Consider the following 24,612-nt stretch of genomic DNA (forward strand, 5'->3'; position numbering starts at 1 on the left):
CCCCAACAAGCCAGCATCTTTACTTCACACGACTGGAAACGAGGATTTTCTTTCAAAAGGGCCAGCCTCCCTCGTGCAGGACTGAGGAGGGCTGCTCCCCTGCCACCTCCTCTTGCTCTCCAGAGATCTGTCAAGGCAGAAGTTGGAGCTTTCTGCAAACTTTCTCCTCCACCCTTCCACACTCAGCAATATCCTCTTCCTCCTCTTGCTTTGCTGAGACGGGTACCGGACAGGGAAACAAACACCAACGGTGTCTGAGATTGGGAGAAGACCGTCTCCTTCGGCATGCTGTTCAAGCGCCCACACGCACCATTCCAAGCTCGGAGACTTATCTACATCTGAGCTTGCAAACTGCCAATGCCTGGGCTTGAGAAGGAGGCAACGAATTTTCCCCAACTTGAGTTAGCCAGTGCAACTTACTCCATCCTGACCCAGCTGTCCAAAGTCGGCTGCGCCCAGTGAGCAGGAACCAACTATTCCCACCCAGCCAGTCTGAGTTTTCAGTCTTAACATGCCCTTTGAGGGCAACCATAATGCAGAGGCTTTTTTGGAGCCCCTGGGAGGGTAAAAACATCCTCCCCCGGACTCCTGAGGCCCTCTGGAGGTTGAAAATGGGAAATTCTGGTATTTTCGGAAGGCCCATTTTTCGGCCTCCCGAGTCTGCAGAGGATTCCCTTGAGCCTCTGGGAGTCCGAAAAAGGCCTCAAACAGGCCGAAAATCAGCTGGGAGGTGCACGCATGCGCAGTGCAAGGTACGTTTGGCTGGGGCTTGCGTGCCACACAAATGACTCTGCATGCCACGTGTGGTACGTGTGCCATTGGTTTGCCATCACGGCCCCAGATGATAGGCTCAAGATCCAGGTGGATCATGATGGACTTGAACACTGGGCTCTATCTAACAAAATGTAATTCTATGAGGAGAAGAGTAAAGTCTTACACTTGGGCAAGAAAAACCAAAAATACACATATAGACTGGTTAAAACCAGGTTTGATAGCAAGAGGGACCTTGGAGTCTTAGTGGACAACCAATTAAATATGAGACAACGGTGGGGCGGCAGCCAAAAAAGCCGGTGCATTCCTAAATTGCATTAACAGAGGGATACAATCAAGATCAAGTGAGGTACTAATGCCACTCTAGAAAGTTTTAGTGAGACTACACCTAGAGCACTGCATCCAGTTTTGGTCATCAGACTATAAAAAAGATGTTGACACTGGAAAGAGTGCACAGAAAAGGACTAGGGGAGACACAATACTAGTCTTTCAGTATTTGAGGGGCTGACACAGAGAGGAAGGGGGTCAAGCTATTTTCCAAAGCACCTGAAGGACAGACAAGGAATAATGGAAACTGAACAAGGAGAGATTCAACCTGGCAATGAGAAATTTTCTGACAGTGAAACCAATCAACTGATGGAATAGAAGTTGCCTTCAGAAGTTGTGGGAGTTTCATCACTTGAGACTTTCAGAAAGAGACTGGACTGCCATCTGTCCGTAACGGTGTAGGGTCTCCTGTTTGGGTGGGGGGTTGGACTAGATGACCTACAAGCTCCCTTCCAACTGTTAATCTCTTAAAAAATTCTCATGATGTTCTGAGCCCTTGCAGGGTGCTGAGGCGTTGCCCACAGGATCCTCTAGGGGGCTCCCTTGAAGAGCGGGGCAGCTCCCTCCCACTTCCGCTCACCTTTACAAGCGAACTGAGCATGCGTCGTCCACTTTCCGAAGTCAGGAGAGATGTGTTCCTCCAGCTTCTTCGCTTTTTCTACAGTGTCCGGTTCTACCCACTTCTAGCAAGGGAAGAGGCTGCAAGGAAGTTTGCACGGTCCGAGATCCAGACGTGAGTCGGGTTTCAGTGATGGGGCTTTTCTTCCGCGCTGGAGGCTCGCATGGAGACCTGCAAAACTTCCATCCGACTTGGAGTCGTGGGAAGGGGGGAAGCAGGGGTCCCATGTTCCCTCGCCGCCCCTGTGGAGGCAGGGAAGAAAGAAAGCAAAGTTTCGGATCCCAGGGGGAAAAAAGGGAATTACAGAAAGGAGGAAGCCATTTAAACCCGTTTGGATGGGAAAAGCTCTTCGTGGGAGGGAGAGGAGGAGAGGCCGTCTTTGCAAAACAGACATTTTTGCCTTCAAGTCAGTCTTGACTCCTGCACATTTTCCTGCATATTTCTTGACCCCGTTTTCAGAAGGGGTTCCCCTCGGCGCCTCCTCCTTAGGCCGAGAGAAACGAGCGTACAAAGGCTTCAACTCCGTGTGCAAGGTGTTGGGTGCAAGGTGTGCAAGGACCTGCTTTCCCGCCTTTCCCCCCTGTCACCAGTTTGGTTCTGCCTCACGGTAAATGAGGAAGATGTTGGAGGAAGGAGGTGGTCCTTGGGCTGAGATGCATCATTCACACACTATGGTTAGGCCAGTGTTTTGTTAAGCTTGGCCTTTGTAAAGTCTGGGTATTTAATCCCCTAGTTGATTTATTTACTTGTTAAATGGATTTAGGGAGCCCCTCACGTCAATTGCTCTTTGTGACCTGGGACATTTATGATTTGGATGGTGCAGCCATAGAAATGATATTAATCTGTCTATTAAATCATATTAAATAAAATTACAGTTAGCCATAGAGAGCCATTTGGTCCAGTGATGAAAGCACAAGGCTTGAAACCAAGAGATTAACTTCTAGACCAGCCTTTGGCATAAAAGCGTTGAGCCCATGCCAACTCTCAGCCCAGTTCACCTCACAGAGCTGTTGTGGGGGAAATAGTAAGAAGGACTGCCTAGAGTGATTTAATTATCATTATTTACAATAATACAGAAGATATAAAAATTAAATTTTAACAAAACTAGGAAATAGAAATCAAAAACATTTAAATATATTTTTCTAATATTTTCATAGACATCGACATCCTGAAGGGTTCTCTGCAATTTTCCCCATAGGGAGAAATCAAGCTAACTAATAACTTGCTCCCTTCCCTGTTCCAGTCATTAGGTTCATTCGTGTGTTTTTTATTTTTCCTTCCTTTTCCTTTTGAAGCTTTTTTAGAGACCAGAGAGAAGATGGAGGGACAACAACCCCCAGCAGATGCCGAAATTAGAAAAGGCCCTCCGGCTGCTCAGCCTTGGAGCTGTGGGAGGAATGGGGCAATGAATCCTGGGCAGAAGAGCCACGAAGAGGCATCCAACAGTTCAGAGGTCCAATGCTGCCACTTCAGAAAAGTGCAGTTCCAGGAGGGGAGCTGTCCCCGAGATGTTTGCACTCAGCTTCACTACCTTTGTCGTCAGTGGCTGCAACCAGAAAAACACACCAAGGCTCAGATGCTGGACCTGGTGCTCCTGGAACAATTGCTGGCTGTGCTTCCTCCAGAGATGGCAAAATGGGTGCGGGAGTGTGGAGCAGAGACCAGTTCCCAGGCGGTGTCCCTGGCTGAAGGCTTCTTGCTGACCCAGGAGGAGGAAAACATGCAAGAAGAGTTGCAGGTGGGAGAATGTAATTATGGCAGCTCTAAAGGGGATCTGTGTGCATTTCTCAGTTCTTCTCTGGCAGAATTTTCTGGGATTATTAACTCCTAAGGGAATTTGTTCTATTATTCTAGAGGATGTATTTGGGACAATTCTTCCATTCTGTTTCGAATTTCAGCAATGGACATTGGAGACTGCTAGTTCAAAGATGCAATATGATAATTCATTTCTGTGTCTGTTCTTCCTTTATTTCTCATATCACACCATGTCCAGAAATGCGTGGAAGGTGTGACTGAGTATCCCAAGGGGAGGAAAGCTTCATTCAGACCTTCTCAAGAGCTGCTCTTCAGGGAGAACTTCCAGGAAGATCAAAGTCAAGACGCTACGCAAGGTAAGAAAAGCTCTTTCTGCGTGATGTGAGATTTCAACATTTAGCTGATTCTTTCGCTTTATTGGATTGTCTCTTTTTAAGAAATCTGCTTCCATAATTTTTCTCTTTCTCATAGAGAGTGGAAAGCTGACCTTGGACTTTTTAGAATCACCTCTTTGTGCTGGAGCTGAACCGCTACTTCAGGTAAGGAGGAGAAACATCAGAAATGGTCCATAAATCTTGGATGGATTTCATTTTGTTCCAGAGTTCAATGTATAAAATTCCTGTTTCTAAACAATACAGATTTGATATCAGGTCACTGAACATTCTCCCTTCTGAGGGGATCCTCTGTGAGTCGCTTTCTCCACCTGTCCTGCTTCAACATCAGATTTCATTGACCAGACTGTTGTCATCATTGGGACTCTTCCTTCTCTTTCCCAGGGTTATTCTCACACACCATTGCAAAAAAAATAATAATAATACTGATTTTTTTGCGTTTTGAAAAGCATCTTTGGGACAACCATGACCTGATGATTGAGAATCTCTATAAACATATAGAGTTCTGTTACAAGCTCTTGCAACTCCTTCATGAAGGTGTGGAGTTCGGGCACTTTGGTCCCTCAAGGGATAAAATAAACCATTGGAAAACATGTCAGGTGGGTTTTGCCAGTATTTTGCTCTGCCCATCCTAGGAAGAATGGGAGTCACTGATAACTAGTGGATTTAAGACCCAGCTACCAATTGACCAAGAATATTTTAGTTGGTTACATTGTAAGGCATTCCAAACACTTCCAGCTTGATCAAACATGATTCAGTTGTGCCATCAGCCAAAAGTGGTGATATCCTATTCTGAATTCTACAGAGGATGCCCATTTTGTTCACATGATCTCTATCCTAGAATTGGTGGAAGAAAATTAACCCATTATTTTTGGGATTATCTGTTAATAGGGAAACTTGTTTTCTTGTTCAGGATGTTGTTTGTTTAGAGGAAGTGACCGTGTATTTCTCCGAGGAGGAGTGGACTCAACTGGATGCTGACCAAAAAGAACTCTATAGAGAAGTCATGGTGGAGAATTCCAATAATTTCTTTTCTCTGGGTAAGAAAACCTTTCTATGATCAGGAACGTAGAGTAGGGGCTTGAATGTTATTTCTGGGGAAAAAATCATTTACAGTACATTCAGAAAGTATTCAGATCCCCTTCACTTTTTCGTTTTTGTTATGCTGCAGCATGATTCTACAGTTGTTGAAATGAGTATTTTGTATTTTATGAGGAGAACCCATTCTTTTAAAGAAAACAATGTATATAATAAGGGAGGCTATGCAGATTTCCAATTTTTTTTTGAATACATTTCCTTATTCCATAAAGTCAGTTTGATCAAATGGTTTAAGATACCAGGCTAGAAAGTGGGTGACTGTAAATAGTAGTCCTGCCTTAGCCATGAATGCTGGCTGGGTGAATTTGGGCCAAAACACTCTCAGCTCAACCCATTTCACCGGGTTGTTGTTGTACACAAAACAGCAGGAAGAAGGAATATCGGGTTTTTCCACTACCTTTATTATTTACAAAACAATGAAGGATAGAGAGTGTATTCAGAAGGTATTTGGACTCCCTGTTTTCAATTTTGTTATGCTGTAGCCTGATTCTACATTTGTTGAAATTTATTTTTTCTCATTAATCTACACTGGGTACCCAATAATGACAAAGTGAAAACAGAATTTTAGAAATGTGTGTAAATTTATTACTTTCTAGCCTGATGTCTTAACCTTTTGACCAAACTGACTGTATGGAAGAAGGAAATTTATTGAAAGAAAAATTGGAAAACTGCATAGCCTGGCTTTTTACATAAAAGAAATGTGTTTTTTTTTAAAGTGTTCTGCCCATGAAATACAAAATACTCATTTCATCAAAGACATTAGCGAGACTGTGAGGAAGAGGCTGAATGTACTGAGGAAGGTTCCGGCTACCAGGATTTGCTATTCTTTCCTGAACCTGGTCACTGGGTTCCTGATGGCCCTGAGCTGCTATCACCAAGACCGGATGACCTCTGAGGGGTTTGTTCCCTTCTTAGACATATGCCCACCTGTGTACAGAATTTGGCATCAGCCTAAGTTGAGGGTGGGGAGCAATTGCCATCCAGAAATTCCCTTGACTTCAAAGATTCTGCTCTGCAGATGAGTGGAGGTGAGAGTTTTATTGAAGTTGGGAGCTGGTGAATATGTTGCTGCCCCAGCATGATATGGTGTCCAATACGCTTTGGGATTTTGCGGCCCCATGGAATTACCCAGTGGTTGGGATTCAAATAATTTAACAACTGTTTCTCTGCGCTAACGACTGGCTGGGTGAGCGTGGTGGGTGGGTCATGTGACTGGATGGGTGTGGCCAAACTGAGCGTGGTCCGGGTGGCAGCGCGTCGCCAGGTCGACATTGTTTGTGTTGGGGGGGGGCGCCTGTGGTGGTCCAGGCAGGACTGAATCCTTTGTCTCCAGCTGAGGAAGATGAGACCAGGGTGAGAGCTTGTCCTCCAGAGGAGCCTCGCCGTCCCTCTCGGATCATGCAAAGGAGCCCTGGACAGCAGCGCAGGCTGCCCAGTGCCCTGGGCAGCGGAGGGCAAGAGTGCAGCCTGGCCCTCAAGCTCCCAGGGCACTGGGACCCCACAGCCCTGCCCCGCTTCCCCGAGGGTGCACCCGGCTGTACTTACCTCCTCCTCAAGGCTGCTGCTGCTGTGCTCGCTCTCCTTTGGCACTTTGCTCATGGTGTAATCGGAAGGGTAAAGTGTGTTGGCCAGAGGGAGTCCCACTGTCTCTGTATGTGAGATGACCCGGCTTTGTAACCAAAGCATCCTCAGTAATAGGATGGGAAACCACAAGGAGAGGTCAGGAGAAGGGGACAAGGGGATGGTGAAAGGGCAGCAGGGCTTCTGGTGGCCAAGTGCTAAGGCGGGACTCCCCTCAGAATCTGACCCCCTTTCATTATAATCTTCCTTCCTTCCTTCCTTCCTTCCTTCCTTCCTTCCTTCCTTCCTTCCTTCCTTCCTTCCTTCCTTCCTTCCTTCCTTCCTTCCTTCCTTCCTTCCTTCCTTCCTTCCTTCCTTCCTTCTTTCCTTCCTTCCTCCCTTCCCTCCCTCCCTCCCTTCCCCCTCATCGTTGCTTCAGCGTGATTTTTAGCTCACATATATGTTTGTGTGTGTGTGTGTGTGTGTGTGCGTGCCCCTTGCTGCCCGACATTGAGAGGAAAAGATCAGGAGAGTCTGGGCTGAGGCGGTTGAGAAAAACAAACATTTCAAAAAAAGAGCTTTTGTTAGCTTGCAGCCTACAATGAACTTGCAGGCTGCAATGAGGGAGACACCTCCCCCTGTCCGTCCCCCGCGCCGCACACACACACACACAAACACAAAATATCTGTGATGGTAGGCTGAAAAGTGCAAACTAACGAAAGCTCTTTTTTTTTTTTTTTGCAATGTTTGTTTTTCTCAGCCCACAGCTGCATCTCCCAATGTTTTCCTCTCCATTGTCACAGCTCCGGGCAGCGAGCGCACGAGCGCACACACACACACACACACACGCACGGGTTGGAGAGGTGAGCTGAGAGTCACACAGAGGTCCGTCAGGCACAGAGGCAACAACAGGGGAAAGGGGATAAAAATGGGAAGCCTCTGTCCATTAAAAAAGAAAAAAAAAAGAAATCAAAACCTGCAGAGCTTCCCGTCTTGTCCACCCTCCCCTCTGTTGCCACCCCCTCCCCTCCCGCAATGCCAGAAGCTGCATGCGACTGCCGTGCGTCTTCCACATCCCCCGCACAGCCCATGTGATCTGCTGCCCATGGCGCGCTGGCATATAGAAGCCCCCTGGGTCCCATGCCCTCTTCTTCCTACCTCTTCCTTCCTCCATGCACAGGTAAGGACATGGTTTTCCCTCATGGGGGTGGGGCGGTCCTAGGGAAAGGCCAGCAAGCGGGGCATGGAGGTGCCAGTACCACCCGCGGCCAGCCTTAGATCCATGCTGCCGTCTTGGTCCCACCCCCTGGGTGTGCACACAGGAGTCTCCAAACGCACGAGGACTGGACTGGCATCCTAGGTGAAGGGCAGCACTCGGTAAGCAGTGCCCAGGGACGCCAGGCCCTGTGTGCTCACGAGCACCTGTGCCGACACCCAGGGAGCGGGCCCAAGGCATTGCTGCAGATCTAAGGCTGGGCCTGGGTGAGAAGAGAGTAGCCAGAGAGAAGCTGGGCCCTGGGTGTGACTCGAGGCAGGTGGCCAAGGTGAGATAAGGAGAGGCTGGGAGGGGCCGGCCGGTGTGGGGCAAGGCCATCCAGTGGTGCAATCAGTTGGTTCACCGAACTGCGCAGAAAATTAACAGGTATGCCTGAACTGGTCCGAACTGGCTGAATCCCACCACTGCCATCATCCCAGGTCAAAAGATTAGTTCAGGGTTGTGATCCAATCCTATTATATGAGGATCATTAGGGATACACTTGGAAATAGGTCTTTGCTATATAATCTTAGTTTGGACTCTTCATCTTCGCCAACAAAACCGTTGACATATATTGATGATTCTTTGGCTAAATTTCAGGAGAAAAGTTTGTTTGTTCCTCTATTCTTCTTACAGTTTTCATTTTTCTTTTTCAAGGTTTTAACGATGAAGAAAAAAAGAATTGCAAGGAGGAATGCCAAGTGATTCATTCGAAAGGGGGGAATAGGAAATTTGTAGATCAGATGCAACTAAAGAGTGATGAAACAAAGCAATCACAAAGTCTTCCTTGGGTCAGTTGGCTTTCTAACCATACAGTGATTGATGCGGGAGAAAGACCATATAAATCCATGGAGTGTGGAAAGTGGTTTAATAAATCTGACCATCTCATTTCTCATAAAAAGACACATTCAGAAGAGAAACGATTTACCTGCATGGAGTGTGGAAAGTCTTTCTGTGATAATTACTATCTTATAAGACATCAAAGGATCCACACAGGAGAACGACCTTATAAATGCATGGAGTGTGGAAAGATGTTCTGTGATAATTACTATCTTGTAAGACATCAAAGGATCCACACAGGAGAACGACCTTATAAATGCATGGAGTGTGGAAAGACCTTTACTTGTAGCAGTAATCTTAATCGCCACAAGAGGATCCACACAGGAGAACGACCTTATAAATGCATGGAGTGTGGAAAGACCTTTATTCGTAATAATGATCTTAATTCCCACAAGAGGAGCCACACAGGAGAGAAGCCATATGAATGTGTGGAATGTGGAAAGGCCTTTAGGTGGCATTGTGATCTTACTTCCCATAAAAGGATCCACACAGGAGAGAAACCATATCAATGCATGGAGTGTGGAAAGAGATTTGCTCGTAATAATGGTCTTAATTCCCACAAGAGGAGCCACACAAGATAGAAGTCATATAAATGCGTGCAATGTGGAGAGAGAGCTGTAGAAAGAGTTGTGATCTCACTTCCCATAAAAGGATCCATATGGGAAAAAAACAACATATCAATGCATGGAGTGAGGAAAGAGCTTTGCAAGGAGCAACACTCTTACTTGCCATAGAAACATCCACACACAGGAGAAACCATATGAATAAAAGAACTGTGGGAGGAGCTTCAATAGAAATTCAGATGTGTGTGACTGCAATTGAGCCCAAAATTTCTGCTTGTATGAGACAGTTATTATGTTTTGTGGTTCTACCTTTTCCATCCTTGCTTATCTGAGGAAGGCTCAAGTGAGACGTCTGATTTCTGTATCCAGATTGTTGGCTGTTGCTTGCAAAGTCTTGCAGTTTGTGAGAGCTAAATTCTGTTCCTTTAGAAGCTAAGATTTGTTTTCATACACAGTACTAACGTAATAAGCCTCTTGAGTCTGAACCGATCCCACTACTGCCACCAATTTGTCATGGGTTCGTTTTAATCCAGGAGGGCCCAACACCTGGGCTGTGGCCTATTTGGAAGTGGGCTGTGGAAGTAATGATTGAGTGTGCGCTTGCATAGCTCCACTTGCACAAGTGGCAGGCTCACACGGAAAACTCCATTTGGTGTGAGAGGCGGATGTGTGAGCCAGCTGCTTCCACAAATGGAGCTGTGCATGCATGAATGGTCCTGCTGCTTGTAGAGAACCATCCTCCACCTCATCCTCCCATCACTAGGCTACCAAGCCAGAATTGAATTGATTGAATTGAATCCAAACAGTCATCAAAAGTACTGGATTCTATACAGTTTCAGTTCTCTGTCTCCCCATTAGGGTTGTGGGGATATTTTATTCTGAAAAAAATATCTGAGGTACAAAAGGGAAACATACAATGTGCAAGTTCTTTTTGCTTGTTTTCTTTTGTTTCTTCTTTTCAGTATATTTATATTATACAACAGTGGTCCCCACCGTTTCCAGCTTGATGGCCCAGGGGGGAGGGGGAAGAGGGGATGGCTTTGTGTGAGTGGCAGGTGCGCACAAGTGCGTGCAGCTCCATTTGCATTAAATGGCCGGTGCATAAATTGAGCATTGTATGCATGTGCTCAACAACCTTGTTGTTAGGCTCCTCCTAGGGCACAGGTGTAAAACTCAATCGCGTCATGTGACATATTGTGACATATTGTGATGGTTTTTGCATTTGCGGAGCCGGGGTGGGTCTGGCCTGTGCGTGACACATCTGGTCCCTGGGCCGCTGATTTGATAGGGTTTTAGCTCATCACCCTCATACAAATGGAATCTTTGAATGTCCGAATGCAGTCCTGGAGGACTCCCTTTGATGTCGCGTGAACCACCAGCAAATCAATTGGGTTGAACTTTTACCTTTTGCTGAGGTGGCATACAATAACTCTGTAAACAGCAGCATCAATTTACCCCCTTTCAAATGGCCACTGTGCAGAGTTCATGCCTATGCCAGAACTCCCCGAAGGGACCCCTTTGACAGCCTCATTGGCTGACTGGATACTTTAACTCCCCCCTGGCTCCTGCTATGCAAGGCTTTAGAATAAGCAAGCACAAAAGAGGGTACCCGAGAAATAGATTACAATAGGGGACGAGGTGTACCTGCCCATAAAGTTCCTAAAATTGGGGCACCCCTGCAAGTTGAGGCTTAAGTATACAATGTATGCCCTTTTCCTATCATCCAGATTGTGAATCCAATGATGGTAGAATTGAAGTTGCCCAAAAATCTCAGCCGCATCCACTCATCATTCACTGCAAGTTTGTTGAAGCCCTTCTGCACCTAACTATTCAGACTGGCTATTGAACCAACCCCCCTCCCCAAAAAGTTTAGAAGCAGAAAAGCATTTTGAGGTCAAGGAGATCCTTGACTCTCAATGCTACAAGGTGAGGTTAAGGACTTAGTCTTAAGCAAGGGATTTCCCCAGACAGATGCAGAGTGAGTTGCAGCGACGGATATTTGGGCCATAGACCGATCCATAGTTTTCTTGTTAGGTTCCCAGATCAACCCTGATAAGTTATGTAATTCAAGAAGATTTGGGTCTAGGAATGTATGTGATTGTTTCCTTGTAGAATTAATCTTTTTGGAAGGTCGGCATGTTTTGGTTGATTCGCAATGGAACCTTGCTCGTAACCAGACAACAGTAATGGGAGCGGGGAGGGAAGGCATTGGAATTCAAGGCACATTTCATGGAGGGAAATGAGTAATGCAAGTGAGTCAATTGAAAGCCTGAGACAGACCTGACACCCAAAGTCATCAGCTGGGAAAGTCCAAAGTAGTCAGATTGTTTCCGAACAAAACGAATACAAATAATTGATGAACAATTGACAGTGAGAGGTCCAGGGGACAAAAGGAAAGTTTATGCTGTTTTCAGGCAAAAATGTTAAAACTTTTCTACTTCTGTACTCCTATGGAATTTTCAGTGAAGTTATTCTCTTGGTAAAATAATGTCCCAGGAGTTTCTTTTGCTGTCTAAATCAATGGGACAGTTGACACAACCGTGAGCTAGTGATTGAGAGTCTCCATAGACATATACAGGCCTATAACTCCTTAATAAAACTTCCAGAGAAGAAAAAGATTTTACTACATGAATATAAGCTGGAAGAATTAAATTTAATGAGTTAACTGGAATTAGAATGGATTTTTCTTTGCTTGATATGTGTAATTGAAAGAAAGGTTTAATTTGAAAATAATTTTTACATACATACGTACGTAGTGGGTGGGAAAGAAGGCAATAGGACAGTGATGGCTAACCTTTTCAGCTTGGTGTGTCGAAAATCGGGAAAAAGTGTAGCCTTCCTCGGGTCGTGTGTCACTTCAAGAAATATCAATAATTTGGTTTATGACGGGCTGGGCTGGGGTGATCAAACACGGCTGTGAAACTCGTCTCCCTGGTCTCAGGGCTGCAGGTGCAGGATGTGGGGATCGGAAGGCCACCTTACAGGGCTGTGAACCTCATGGATCTCCTTTCCTCCTGTAGCGTTCCTGAGGTAATGAAACTGACAAACCTCAGTTTATGGCGGTTAAAACTGGTTCTCTGCTGCAAAGATCTCGCGGCAGTGGTGACACCACGCCTCCACGCAACAAGCAGGGAGCAGGGATTGGAGCAGAGCACAGGCAGCCTCTAAATGTGCAGGTTTTCCCCACACCAACAGGCGTGTCAGTCAAAGTGCCTCGGTGTGTCACGAGTGACACGCGTGTCATAGATTAGCCATCACTGCAATAGGAGGAGGAGGTTTTGGAGGGAAGAGGGGGAGACAGAAGGACTGTGAGAAGAGGTTTTTTTTTTCTAAGCTGGGGGGAGGGGGGGAAGGCCGGAAGGTAACGATAGAGAGGATCCTATCCTTCCTTGGCTGGGGGGAAAAAGGAGGCCCAAGAGGATAGAAAATGGAGAGAGAGGCCTTGGGAAAGAGAGAGGGAATGAAGGCAATAGATAGGATAGGAGAGACTTCTGTGGGGCAAGCAGAGGAATCAGTATTTCCCTTAATTTTCTCATTCTACTTTTTCTCTAGTCACACACAGACTTTATTCTCCCAATCTTCATTTCTACATCATGGCGCCTTATTTTGAGGTAAATTTTTTTAAAGGTACTCAAGTTTGAGCTTTCTCTCCATTCTGGCACTTTTCTTTTGATGCCTCTTTTTAATCAGGATCTATTCTTCAGGATTATTCTCATTATTACAGGCTGTATTTAGGGTTTCCAAGCCTCCTTGGCTACCCAGAGGAATTAATTTGAAAGACAGTAATTGAAAAAGAAAAACCAATACGACTCTTAATTTTCTTCAACCTGTTGCTTTCCTCCCTGTGTCTCTGCCAGCCCCCTGATCTCCCCTCACTTCAGGGCTGAGTTTGCCACAAGACACAGGCTGGGTTTCACAGAGAGACTTTCGTTCCTTGTCATTTGACCGCCCTGCCATTTCTGACAGGATTTTGCTCATTTTTGATGCCTTTGGGAATCCCTTTAGAGAAGCTGCTCTTCAGGAAAGGGATTTTTGAGTCTCCACAGAGATTTTCTCAATCTTCGTTAAGATCACAGACTGTTCTTAGAGATTAAGCCTGTTGGAGAGACCACTTTCTTTCTAGACAGGCAATGTTGGAGGGAAACTTTGCTTCAACTTTAACGTCCATCATCATCCCAGACTCGCATGGAACATGACGTTCTGCGCCTTGCAGGGTCTTCTCGCAATGCGCACAAGATCCTCTAGGGGGCTCCTTGGAAGACCCGTGAAGCTCTCTCCCCCCCGCCCCCCCTCGCCTTACAAGAGAACTGAGCATGCGCCAGCCTCTTTCCAAAGTCAGTTTCTTGGTTCCTGATATCTTTTCCAGCGGAAAAGCTTCTCAGCTCTTTCTACGGTGTCCGATTCTGCTCACACCCCCCACTCGCTTTGAACCTCCAGGTGAGTCTTTCTAGCAAAGGAAGAAGCTGCAGTCAAGATTGCACGGTCCGACATCCAGAAGTGAATTGGGGTTCAGTGATGGGGCTTCTGTTCCGACCTGGAGGCTCCCATTGGAGATCTGCAAAACTTCCATCAGGCTTGGAGTCGTGGGAAGGGGAGACGCAGTGGTCCCATGTTCCCCTGCCGCCCATGTGCATGCACGGGCCAGGCGGGGGAGAAAGCAGAGCTTCGGATCCTTCCCATTGTCCCTAGAGAGAGAAAAAAAATCGGGGTCGCAGAAAGGAGGGAGCCACTTAAACTCCATTTCGACAGGAAAAGATATTTTGCAAACTGAGAGTTGTGCCTCCAAGTCAGCCTTGACTCCTGGACAGTTTCCTGCATATTTCATAGCTCTATTTCCAGAAGGGGGTTTCTCTCGCCTCCCCCTTTTTAGGCCGAGAGAAGCCATCGTACAAAGGTTGCAACTGGCTTTGCCTACAAAGGCTGCAACTCCGTGTTCAATTAACCACCCTAGTAAGCACCCTGAATTATTTGTTTTCAATTTCAGGTATGTAAGCTGGAAATACTTTCTGGTTCTTCTGGGCTCTTAAGTATCTTATCTGGGAAGAGATCTGAATGGCTTTGGAAAATTTGGCCAGACCTCTTGTGAACAGAAAGACTGTTGGTCCACCATGGAGCTGTGGGAGGAAGGGGGCAATGAATCATAGGCAGAAGAGCCACGAAGAGGCATCCAACAATTCAGAGGTCCAATGCTGTCACTTCAGAAAAGTGCAGTTCCAGGAGGGGAGCCGCCCCCGAGATGTTTGCACTCAGCTTCACTACCTTTGTCGTCAGTGGCTGCAACCAGAAAAACACACCAAGTCTCAGATGCTGGACCTGGTGCTCCTGGAACAATTGCTGGCTGTCCTTCCCCCAGAGATGGCAAATTGGGTGCGGGAGTGTGGAGCAGAGACCAGTTCCCAGGTGGTGTCCCTGGCTGAAGGCTTCTTGCTGACCCAGGAGGAGGAAAACATGAAAGAGTTGCAGGTGGGAAAATGTAATCATGAGAGCTCTAAAGAGGATGTCTCTGAATTTGTAAATTCCTTTCTGGCAGAATTTTCTGAGATTATTATTATTATTATTTTTTATAAATAAATTTTATTAAATTTACAATTAAAAACATATCGACATTACATACACAAAAGGGAAAAAAACAAAAAAAGAACACTCGGTCTTACAAACTGGAAAGAAAAGAGAAGAAGAGATGTAAAAGAAAGAAAGAAACAAAGGAAGAGAAAGAGAAAAAGAAAAAAAAATGCGTTTAAAAAACAGACAATATCCTTTTTGACAGTCTGCAAGATCCAATTCTCCTACCTTAATTTGAATACACACATCTTATCGATATCTATGCTTAAATTACCCATTGTCCATTAAGCAGTTTATCTCTGGACTAACCAATTATACCAAGAGTTCCAATTATCGTAAAATGTTGAAGACTCTTTGTTTTTAAGTGCTATAGTTAATTTATCCATTTCTGCACAATCACATATTTTCTGGATGACCATTTGTTCTGTAGGTGCATAGGGTGATTTCCAACACTGGGCAAACGCTAATCTGGCTGCAGTTAGGATATGAATTGTTACATATTTCATCTTTTTGGGTAAATGTTTATCAGAGATCCCTAGTAGGAAGAACTCTGGTTTGTATTCGATTTGTTCTTTGGTTATCTCCTCCAACCATTTTCTGATTTTTTGCCAATATTTCTGAGTTTCTTTGCAAGACCACCACATATGAAAGTAGGTTCCTTCTATGCTTTTACATTTCCAGCATTTTGGACTCATGTTTGGGTTCATTTTCGCCAACCTCGAAGGGGGCAAGTGCCATCTATAAAACATTTTGTATGTATTTTCTTTATATGCTGCCGATTTTGTAATCTTAATATTTCTGTTCCAAATCTTTTCCCATTCTGATAATGTAATACTTCTTCCGACATTCCTGCTCCAGGCTATCATGTTCCCTTTGACTATCTCTTGTTCTAATTCTACTTCCAGTAAGTATTTATAGAATTTGGATATGTTCTTTTTGTTTGATCCTAGTAAAATTTTATCTAAATACTGCAGTTTGTTATAAATTCCAAAGTCTTTTATATCTTGTTTGTATCTGCTATGGATTTGTATATATAACCACTGATCAATTTTAAATCCCTGTTCCTGTAGTTCTTGTCGAGTTTTTAATTTTCCTTGCGGATCTAATAAATCTTTATATTTAATCATTTTTGTTATGTCCAAATTATTGGGGTGTACCATTGCCTCCATTGTTGATAGCCAGATCGGAATTTTTAGATAGTGTTTTTGCATATTTTTTTCCAATTAATTAATAATGAGTCCCTAATGAGGTGTCTATGAAAGTAAGACTGCTTGGGTTTCCCCACTTCCCATAAGAAGGCATGCCACCCTCTCTGGAGGTCATGCCCTTCTAATGCTAAAATTCTTTTGTTAAGTAAGTTCACCCAGTCTTTTATCCATAATAAGATAGCTGCCGAATAATATAATTCCCAATTTGGAAGGGCTAGACCCCTCTACTTTTCGCATCTTGTAAGGCCTTTACATTGATCCTGGGTTTTTTCCCCTGCCAAATAAATTTAAGTGTGATCTTATTTAATTCTTCAAAAAAAAATTTTGGCAACTTAATTGGGATTGTCTGGAATAAATAAAGAAATTTTGGTAATATATTCATTTTAATCGAGGCAATCCTGCCCAATAAGGAAAGCTGCAACTTATTCCAGGATTCTAAATCTTTCTTTGTTTGTTGAAGTAGTTTATCATAATTGTTCTCTTTGAGTGATTTACCTTGTGGTGTTAACCATATTCCTAAATATTTGACCCTTTTTGTTACCTGTATCCCCATCATTGTTTCTAATTCTTCCTTCGGGTTTTCTGTTAAATTTTTGGTCATTAATTTCGTCTTTTTTCTATTAATTTTTAATCCTGCCACTGTGCCAAATTGTTCTAATTCTTTTATTAGATTATAACCTTTTTCCATGGGTTCCTCCAAAAGAAAACCATATCGTCAGCAAACGCTTGTAGTTTATATTCTTCTGATTTGACCCTCACTCCTCTAATTTCAGAATTTTGTCTAACCCGTGTTAAGAGTGATTCTAGGGCAAAAATGAAAAGAAGAGGTGAGAGAGGGCAGCCCTGTCTGACACCTTTTTCTATATTTATTGGATCTGTTTGTTCGCCATTGATTAGTATATTAGCCTGTTGTGTGTTGTAAATAGTTGTTATAATGTTTTCAAATTTGGTGCCAAGACTCATATTGTAAATTTTTTGAATTAAAAAGTGCCAATTTAAGTTATCAAATGCTTTCTCAGCATCTAAAAACATGAGTGCGGATTGTTTCTCCGGGTGGGCTTCATAATATTCTAGGACATCGATAACGGTTCTTAAATTGTTCTTTATTTGTCGGGACGGAAGAAATCCATTTTGATCTTCGTGTATATGTGGATTTAAAGCTTGTTTTACTCTATTAGCTATGAATTTTCTGAGATTATTAACTTCTAAGAGAATTTGTTCTATTCTTCCAGAGGATGTATTTGGGGCAATTCTTCCATTCTGTTTCGAGTTTCAGTAATGGACATTGGGGACTGCTAGTTCGAAGATGCAGTATGATAATTCATTTCTGTGTCTGTTCTTCCTTTGTTTCTCGTATCACATCATGTCCAGAAATGTGTGGAAGCTGTGACTGAGTATCCCAAGGGGAGGAAAGATTCATTCAGACCTTCTCAAGAGCTGCTCTTCTTGGAGAACTTCCAGGAAGGTCAAAGTCAAGATGCTACGCAAGGTAAGAAAAGTTCCTTTTGCGTGAGGTGAGATTTCAACATTAATTTTAGCTGATTCTTTCGCTCCACTTTATTGTATTGTCTCTTTAACAAATCTGCTTCCATAATTTTTCTCTTTCTCATAGAGAGTAGAAAGCTGTCCTTGGAGTTTTTAGAATCACCTCTTAGTACTGGAGCTGAAGGGTTAGCTGAACCGCTAGTTCAGGTAAGAAGAAACATTGGAAAAGGTCCCTGAATCTTGGATGGATTTCATTTTGTTCTAGAGTTCAGTGTATAAAATTGCTGTTTCTAAGCAATACAAATTTGATATCAGGTCACTGAACATTCTCCCTTCTGAGGGGATCCTTTGTGAGCTGTTTTCTCCACCTGTCCTGCTTCAACATCAGATTTCATTGACCAGATTTTCCAACTCCTTCATGAAGGTGTGGAGTTGGGGCACTTTGGTCCCTCAGGGGATAAAATAAACCATTGAAAAACCTGTCAGGTGGGTTTTGCCAGTATTTTCCTCTGCCCATCCTAGGAAGAATGTGAGTCACTGATAACTAGTGGATTTAAGACCCGGCTATAAATTGACCAAGAACACTATTTTAGCTGGTTGCACCGTAAGGCATCCCAAACACTTCCAGCTTGATCAAACCTGATTTAGTTGTGCCATCAGCCAAAAGCGGTGAGATCCTATTCTTAATTCTGCAGAGGATGCCCATTTTGTTCACATGATCTCTGTCCTAGAATTGGTGAACTAAAACTATCAAATTATTCTTGGGATTATCTGTTAATAGGGAAACTTTTTTCCTTGTTCAGGATGTTGTGTGTTTTGAGGAAGTGGCGGTGTATTTCTCCGAGGAGGAGTGGTCTCAACTGGATGCTGAGCAAAAAGAGCTCTATACAGCAGTCATGCTGGAGAATTCCAGGAATCTCCTTTCTCTGGGTAAGAAAACCTTCCTGTGCTCAGAAAAAATTGACTTCTGAATAAAATCACATATTTACAGTGCATTCAGAAAGTATTCAGACCCCTTTTACTTTTATCAATTTTATTATGCTGCAGCATGATTCTACAGTTGCTGAAATGAATATTTTGTATTGTATGGGCAGAAAGCATTTTTTAAAAAAATAATAATTTATTTTATGTAAAAAGGTAGGCTATGTAGTTTTCCAATTTTTCTTCAAATGTATTTCCTTCTTCAATAACATCATTTTGGGCAAACGGTTACGATAACCAGGCTAGAAACTTGGTGACTGTGAATAGTAGTTCTGCCTTAGGCATAAATGCTGGCTGGGTGACTTTGGGCCAAAAGTCTCTCAGCTCAACCCATTTCACAGAGTTGTTGTGAAAATAGCAGGAGGAAGGAATATTGGGTTTGTCTGCTGCCTTTATTATTTACAAAAAATAAAGGAAGGATATACAGTGCATTCAGAAGGTATTCAGTGTCAGGATTCCAATGATCACCTTAATTAAATCATGAGCCTTGAGCCAAACTTCAAAAAGCTTCAAAGAATTCATTAGGAGCGACATATTGGCATGACCTGGATGTAGCCGATTCTGAGACACGTAATTCATCATCATCCTTGAGACTGGTTTTCCCCCACCTCTCTGGGTGTATCATAATTCATATTCTCCAACGAAACACGTCCATAGCCAAGAGTCATCAAATGTTCTCCAATTGGAGTTTTATGCGGCAGAAACTCCAGTCTTTTAGTATAATCTTTGCAAGGTATGCATGGAATGTGCTTTCGCTTCCAAACTGCTGCACTGCTCTTTCAAACTTCCTCCCCCCTCTTCTGTTGGCAACTATAAAACAGGCATAGAAAATGTTTTATGAGTTGACGTTCAGATTCCCTTCACTTTTGTCTATTTTGTTATGCTGCGGCTTGACTGAAATGATTGAAATGATGAAAATGAAAATGATTTTTTTCTCATTAATCTACACTGAGTACCCAATAATGACAAAGTGAAAACAAAATTTTAGAAATGTCTGTAAATTTATTACTTTCTATCCTAGTGTCTTAACCTTTTGACCAAACTGACGTTATGGAAGAAGGAAATTTATTGAAACAAAACTGAAAAACTGCATAGTCTGGCTTTTTGCATAAAGGAAATTGTTGTTTTTTAAAATAACTTTCTGCTCATGAAATGCAAAATACTCACTTCATAAAGAAGATATTAGGAAGACTGTGAGGAAGAGGCTGAATGTACTGAGGAAGGTTCTGGCTACCAGGATTCGCTATTCCCTCCTGAACCTGGTCACTGGGTTCCTGATAACCCTGAGCTGCTATCACCAAGTCCAGATGACCTCTGAGAGGTTTGTTCTCTTCCTAGAGATATGCCCACTTGTGTACCGAGTTTGACATTAGCCTAAGTTGAGGGTGGGGAGCAATTGCCATCCAAAAATTCCCTTTGACTTTCAAAGATTCTGCTCTGCGGACAAGTGGAGCTGAGACTTTGATTGAAGTTAGGAAGTGCTGAGTACGTTGCTGCCCTAGCATGATACACTGTCCAATACACTTCGGGAGTTTGTGGCACCATGGAATTGTCCCAGGTCAAAGGTTAGATCAGAGTTGTGATCCAATCCTATTATAGGAGGATCATTAGGGATACAGTTGGAATTGGGTCTTTGTTACAATCTTAGTTTGGACTTTTCATGTTTGCCCACAAAACAGCTGAAATATATTGATGAGTCTTTGGCTAAATTTCAGAAGAAAAGTTTTGATTGTTCCCCTATTCTTGCTACACTTCTCATTTTCCTTTTTCAAGGCTTTAATGGGCAAGAGAATAAGAATTGCAAGGAGGAATGCCAAGCGATCCATGTGAAAGTGGGGAAAAGGAAATGTGTAGAACAGAAGCAACCAAAGAGTGATGAGTGTGAAAAGATCTTCTGTTCTTCTGAGTCACTTAAAATCCATCAAAAGAATCACACAGAAGAAAGACCTTATAAATGCATGGAGTGTGGAAAGACGTTTACTTATAGGAGTCATCTTAATGTGCATAAGAAGATCCACACAGGAGAAAGACCTTATAAATGCATGGAGTGTGCAAAGACCTTTACTTGTGGCAGTCATCTTAATGTGCATAAGAAAATCCACACAGGAGAAAGACCTTATAAATGCATAGAGTGTGGAAAGGGTTTCATGAAGAGTAGTAATCTTAATATCCACAAGAGGATCCACACAGGAGAGAAACCATATAAATGCATGGAGTGTGGAAAGACCTTTACTTGCAGCAGTAGTCTTAATTCCCACAAGAGGAGCCACACTGGAGAGAAGCCATATGTATGTGTGGAATGTGGAAAGGCCTTCAGGTGGAATTCTGGTCTTACCACCCATAAAAGGATCCACACAGGAGAGAAGCCGTATCAATGCATGGAGTGTGGAAAGAGCTTTAATTATAGAAGTGATCTTAATGCCCACAAGAGCAGCCACCCAGGAGAGAAGCCATATAAATGTGTGGAATGTGGAAAGGGCTTCATATGGAATTCTGCTCTTATCACTCATAAAAGGATCCATACAGGAGAGAAACCATATCAATGCATAGTGTGTGGTAAGAGATTTGCTCGTAGTAATGGTCTTACTTACCACAAAAGGAGCCACACAGGATAGAGGTCATATAAATGTTTGCAGTGTGGAGAGGGCTTTAGAAAGAGTTGTATTCTCAGGTCCCATAAAAGGATCCATACAGGAGAAAAAACCGTATGAATTCATGTTCTTTTATAATCCATCAAAGGAATCACACAGGAGAAAGACCTTATAAATGAATGTAGTGTGGGAAGACATTTACTCATAACCGTCATCTTACTTCCCACAAGAGAGAAGCCATATTGAGGCATGGAGCATGGGAAGGGTTTTAGGAAGAGTAGTCATCTTTCCTCCCAAAATAGGACTCACACAGGAGAGAAACCATATCAATGTATGGAGTGTGGAAAGATCTTTACTCGTAGTAATGGTCTTCATTCCCACAAGAGGAGCCAGACGGAAGATAAATCATATAAATGTGTGGAATGTGGAGGGGACTTTACAAACAGTTGTGATCTCACTTCTCATAAAAGAATCCATACAGGTGAGAAACCATATGAAACTACAGTGTATGCATGTAGTGAGGAAAGAGCTTTGCAGGGAGTAATGCTCTTACTTGCCATAGAAGGAACCACACGGGGGAGAAACCTTATCAAGAAATGTGGGTAGAGTTCCATGAGAAATCTATGTAGTCCTCAAGTTTATGACTGCAATTGAGCCCAACATTTCTGTTGATAAGTGAGAGAGTTATTAAGTGGTGTGTTTTCCCCATATTACAAGTTTTCTTGCCACAATTCTAAACCGAATCACCGTAATTGTTAAGTTAGTAACACTATAGTGAAATGAATCTGGCTTCCCCATTGGCTTGGCTTGGCTTGTCAGAAGTTCACAGAAGGTGATCGCATGATCCAGGGACACTGCAGCTGTCATGAATCTGTTGCCAAGCATCTTGTAAGCCTTTAAGATCCTCTTCCTTTGCTTTGCTTCTTTCTGGCTGTCATGAATAAGGGGGGGTGGGGGGTGGAAAGGGGAAAAGTGTTATTAACTAATATTGTATAAACTGAGGATGGTTTCTATTTCTTGCTTAGCTTTCTCTTCTCTGCGCAACTGCAAACCTTTATCTGAGTAAGCCAAGGTCAACTAATCATAACCACCTGAAGATGTCCACATGATGAGATTCACAACTTTTAATTGGAAGAACAGTTTGAACTATTGGGGGTGGGAACATTTAACTCCCTTGATATATGTGATGTACGTGCCTATTTCCTCAGATTCAGAATTCTCTTGTTGCTACCACTTGACTTCCAGTAAAAGATATCTTTTCTCTAATTACAAGAGTCTAAGTATTTCTTTCTTGGATTTTGAACGGAGCACCAGCTGACATTATTCTGAATCTCACCCAGACACATCGGAAGTTTGATCAGGTGACCATTGGGATGTTTATAAGTGTGAAAAATGGTCTTAAATCACGTTTTTCAGTGCTTCTGTAACTTTGAATAATCTGTATATGAACTGGAATAAATCAAGGATTACCTATAGTTGTCTAAAATCTCATACAAGCACCATTTGAGTAATAATCCAAATAAATTGTAGACCTTCTTAGATATGCATGCATAAATTGCCTTTCTCGTGCAAACCTGAACAGTGTGAATCCCTAATCCTGCTTGTGGTTTTTTGCTAAGTCCAAATAGACAAAGGACTTTTCTACATGTAGAAATATTATTGTTTTTCATTATATTGTTTCATTCCAAAATACTAAATACAATTATCACGTTCTCCCATCTAACAGTGAGGATGCTTTGCTTCCAAAGTCGGGTCTCCTCGCATCGAAAGGGAGTGAGCCTCCCTCTGACTCACACACTTTGCCCTCCCACACCCACTATGAGCAATCTGGCTAAGAAGAGCGAGCACAGCAGCAGCAACCTCGAGGAGATAAGCATGGCCAAGCACCCCTTTGGGAAAGCTGGTCTGATCCGGTCTGGGTGCTTGCCCTCCATTGCCCAGGGCTCCGGGCAGTCCACGCCACCATCCAGGGTCCTCCGTGTGGCCTGAGAGGGATGGTGAGGTTTATCTCGTGGACGAGGCTTTGGTGCTTGTCCTGGTCTTGCCTTCCTCTGCTGGAGACCTCTGGATCCCCCTGCCCAGCCTTACCTGCCCCCCTCACAGAAGTTGGAGGGTGCTGCTGCTGCTGCTGCATGTAGAAGCACGGAGGAGAAAGTTTGTAGGAAGCAGTTTCTTCCAGGTCCATCTTTTGCCTTGATAGATCTCTGGGGAGGAGGAAGGGTGGCAGGAGAGCTGTGTGAGGGAAGACTGCCCAACAAGCCAGCATCTTTACAACACAGGGCTGGAAACAAGGATTTCCTTCCAAAAAGGGCCAGCCTCCCTCATGCAGGACTGAGGAGTGCTGCTCCTCTGCCGCTACCTCTTGCTCTCCAGAGATCTGTCAAGGCAGAAGTTGGGTTCAGAGGAAACTGTTCCCCGCAAGCTTCCTCTTCCAACCTTCCTCGCTCAGCAATGTCCTCCTCCGCCTCTTTCTTTGCTGGGAGGGGGTGCCGGCCAGGGAAATAAATTCCAACAATGTCTGAAATTGGGAGAAGAATGTCTTCTTTGGCATGCTGTGCGTGCACATGCACACACACCAAGCTTGGAGTCTTATCCACATCTGAGCTTGCAAATTGTTCATCAAGCCTGGGCTGGGAATAAGACAATGAATTTTCCCCACCTTGAGTTAGCCAGTACGACTTATTCCATCCCCACCCAGCTGTCCCAAGTCAGCCTCACCAATTGAGTGGTTTCATTAATTATAGCTAAATCTCTTTTTTCTGGAACTGTTGTCTCCAAATCTTTTCAAACCAGTGAAATCTTCATTATTTTTGGCTAGAAAAAAAAAAAAATACTCCAAAGGTTTAAAGGTCCTACTAAAATTTCCTGAGGCGTATTCGTTACTCAACACCAAAATAAAACTATTCATGTCTCTCTCTCTTGCCTTGTGGTATTTGAGCTTTATATTTATTTTTCAATATTTGCCTTCCTTTATTTTGTAATTCCACTTTTTCTCCAGTCACAAATGAGACTGTATTCTCCCTATCTTCATTTCTCCATCATGGCGGCTTGTTTTGAAGTAAAAAATTTTTAAAGGTCCACAAGTTTGAGCATTTTGGAACTTTTATTTTGATGCCTCTTTTTTATCGGGATCTATTCTTAAGGATTATTCACAGGCTGCCTTTGGGCACCCCAGAGGCATGAATTTGAAAAAGCAACTACAATAATTGGGGGAAAAAATCAATACAAATCTTAATTTTCCTCAAAGTGTCGCTTACGGCCTGTTTTTTAGGCTGTGTTCAGGCCTATTTTACATCCAAAAACGGGCTGAAAAGTAGCCTGATAATGGCCCCCAAAGCAACTTGAATATGCTCCAAAAACAGGCCGAAAAACAGGTGAGGGTGGGGCCAGCCAGTGATGGGATTAGTCCCAACTGGCTGAATCCTGCCTGTTCCTTTGAGGAGGCAGGGGTGGGTGTGATGAGTGACATCACCCCCCCATCACATGACCAACCGGCCACATCTACCCAGCCAGAGAACCGGTTGTTAAAAAATGTGCAGCCCAGCACTGGATCCGATATTTCAGAGGACTGAGCTACTTTGAAAACATTTAGATAACAGATAACA

General features: G+C 43.5%; 1 pseudogene across 1 annotated transcript; it reads left to right on the plus strand.

Annotated features, from left to right (window-relative positions):
- Positions 1 to 3,015: 3,015 nt before the first annotated feature.
- On the plus strand, positions 3,016 to 21,132 carry LOC113428676 (uncharacterized; annotated as a pseudogene). The gene is made up of 9 exons (XR_015747379.1): positions 3,016 to 3,455; positions 3,711 to 3,828; positions 3,944 to 4,011; positions 4,778 to 4,904; positions 8,435 to 9,421; positions 17,322 to 17,439; positions 17,563 to 17,642; positions 18,239 to 18,365; positions 20,190 to 21,132. The product of XR_015747379.1 is annotated as an uncharacterized LOC113428676 (transcript).
- The last annotated feature ends 3,480 nt before the right edge of the window (positions 21,133 to 24,612 follow it).

Source organism: Notechis scutatus, chromosome 2 (genome assembly GCF_049901735.1).
Source record: "Notechis scutatus isolate UNSWTSFEM ecotype Mainland chromosome 2, rNotScu1.2, whole genome shotgun sequence".
Lineage (NCBI taxonomy): Eukaryota > Metazoa > Chordata > Lepidosauria > Squamata > Elapidae > Notechis > Notechis scutatus.